We start from the raw sequence: 2,500 nt of genomic DNA, 5'->3' as shown, positions 1-2,500 counted from the left end.
GACTTGACCAAATCCAATGCTCCAATATGGGGAAGCTTCTCTGTTTGCTGTTTTTTTTTTTTTTTTTTTTTAAGTGCGGTGTCACAGTTCACCCATCTCTTCAACTGCAAGAACGGCCCAGGAGTAGTCTTAGCTACCCTAATATGTACGTTACAGCAGGGCCCTTATTACACTTTCTCTTACAGGGCAATGGAAACCGTTTTGCCCATGCGATAAAGCAAGGTGCAAAAATGAATTCATGCCTAGCAGAGGATGGTTTCGATCCATCGACCTCTGGGTTATGGGCCCAGCACGCTTCCGCTGTGCCACTCTGCTTCTGTTTGTATTCAACCTTCAAGTTTAAGAAGGGTACATTAGTTGAAATAGTTACACTACTATATATGTTACAGCAAGGCCCTAATGACACTTTCTCTTAAGGGGCTATGGCCGACAATTGGCCCATATGGTAAGCAAGGTATAAAAACCAACGTACACCTAGCAGAGGATGGTTTCGATCCATCGACCTCTGGGTTATGGGCCCAGCACGCTTCCGCTGCGCCACTCTGCTGCCATACAGTGAATGCTTCATTGTGGGAAAAAGTGGCGTTAAACTTCTTGGAGCAGACTTACTTCCTCACTCCACAAGACACACATACATCCCCATAAAATCATTTAGCAACAACTGCAGGCACAGTCTCTGTGGCGCAATCGGTTAGCGCGTTCGGCTGTTAACCGAAAGGTTGGTGGTTCAAGCCCACCCAGGGACGGCCTTTCCTTTTGTGTTCAACAGTTGTCCGAAGAGAACCCCAGATAGCCATGTAGATTCATTTGAGACACGTTGGAATCTCATTCACGTTCATGAAAAGGGTGAGCAGCATCAAGTTCATGTCTTAGTGATACAACAGACATCCCTGGCAGTGTCTGTGACCAAATGAAGTTTTCTGTACCCCAGAAGCAGCAGTAAAGTATTAGCCGGGGATCGAACCCAAAGCCTGGCGACGGCTGTCAAGCCAAAGAAAGGCAGTTCAAGCCCACCCAAGGACAGGCTCGCTTTAGTGCCTTGCTAGCTATTTGTTTAGAACATTATAGAGTGTCTGCATTAAGTGTTGACCATTTAGAAAGAACTTTAAGCTGGCGTAGAGTCTGCTGCACCGGAATGGAACCTCTCCAGAGACTGAGCAGGTGCAGGATGTCCTAACTGTTCAGAGATCTTGTCTTGGTCTTGTCTTCCATGGAATTGTAGGGTGCCAAAAGCAAGCTCACATGCGTTGGCCGGGAATCGAACCCGGGTCAACTGCTTGGAAGGCAGCTATGCTCACCACTATACCACCAACGCTACATGCTGAAACTCGCCTAGCATGTACCATTGCAATATACCCAAGAGAAAAATGAGCTTGCTTATTTGCCTACTTTGCTAGATGTAAGCAGTGGGACACATGGTGATACTGCTTACAGACTTCAATTCAAGACTTCAGAAAGATCATGTGCCCCCCTGGATGATGCTGGTGCAACACACACAGCAAAGGACAGCAATTTGAAGTCTGGAAGATTCCAGGGCAAGGGTGGGAAGGATGAAAAGCTAGGTGGCCATGCAACCATTCCTGCTAACCCAAAGCTTACTTGTGCCCTACAACACATTGGCTTAAGACTTGACCAAATCCAATGCTCCAATATGGGGAAGCTTCTCTGTTTGCTGTTTTTTTTTTTTTTTTTTTTTTTTTTTTTTAAGTGCGGTGTCACAGTTCACCCATCTCTTCAACTGCAAGAACGGCCCAGGAGTAGTCTTAGCTACCCTAATATGTACGTTACAGCAGGGCCCTTATTACACTTTCTCTTACAGGGCAATGGAAACCGTTTTGCCCATGCGATAAAGCAAGGTGCAAAAATGAATTCATGCCTAGCAGAGGATGGTTTCGATCCACCGACCTCTGGGTTATGGGCCCAGCACGCTTCCGCTGTGCCACTCTGCTTCTGTTTGTATTCAACCTTCAAGTTTAAGAAGGGTACATTAGTTGAAATAGTTACACTACTATATATGTTACAGCAAGGCCCTAATGACACTTTCTCTTAAGGGGCTATGGCCGACAATTGGCCCATATGGTAAGCAAGGTATAAAAACCAACGTACACCTAGCAGAGGATGGTTTCGATCCATCGACCTCTGGGTTATGGGCCCAACACGCTTCCGCTGCGCCACTCTGCTGCCATACAGTGAATGCTTCATTGTGGGAAAAAGTGGCGTTAAACTTCTTGGAGCAGACTTACTTCCTCACTCCACAAGACACACATACATCCCCATAAAATCATTTAGCAACCACTGCAGGCACAGTCTCTGTGGCGCAATCGGTTAGCGCGTTCGGCTGTTAACCGAAAGGTTGGTGGTTCAAGCCCACCCAGGGACGGCCTTTCCTTTTGTGTTCAACAGTTGTCCGAAGAGAACCCCAGATAGCCATGTAGATTCATTTGAGACACGTTGGAATCTCATTCACGTTCATGAAAAGGGTGAGCAGCATCAAGTTCAT

The 2,500-nt window shown here is 46.6% G+C and overlaps 3 non-coding genes across 3 annotated transcripts; 2 read left to right on the top strand and 1 right to left on the bottom strand.

The window, feature by feature from the left end:
* Positions 1–672: 672 nt before the first annotated feature.
* On the top strand, positions 673–746 carry TRNAN-GUU (transfer RNA asparagine (anticodon GUU)). The gene has a single exon. It is a non-coding gene; the product is annotated as a tRNA-Asn (tRNA).
* Positions 747–1,243: 497 nt separating this feature from the next.
* TRNAG-UCC (transfer RNA glycine (anticodon UCC)) lies at positions 1,244–1,315 on the bottom strand. The gene has a single exon. It is a non-coding gene; the product is annotated as a tRNA-Gly (tRNA).
* A 991-nt stretch (positions 1,316–2,306) lies between these two features.
* Positions 2,307–2,380, top strand: TRNAN-GUU (transfer RNA asparagine (anticodon GUU)). Its single transcript has one exon. It is a non-coding gene; the product is annotated as a tRNA-Asn (tRNA).
* The last annotated feature ends 120 nt before the right edge of the window (positions 2,381–2,500 follow it).

Source organism: Hyperolius riggenbachi, chromosome 4 (assembly GCF_040937935.1).
Source record: "Hyperolius riggenbachi isolate aHypRig1 chromosome 4, aHypRig1.pri, whole genome shotgun sequence".
Taxonomy (NCBI): Eukaryota; Metazoa; Chordata; class Amphibia; order Anura; family Hyperoliidae; genus Hyperolius; species Hyperolius riggenbachi.
The sequence above is the reverse complement of the archived record's forward strand: the minus strand, read 5'-3'. Positions and strand labels throughout refer to the sequence as shown.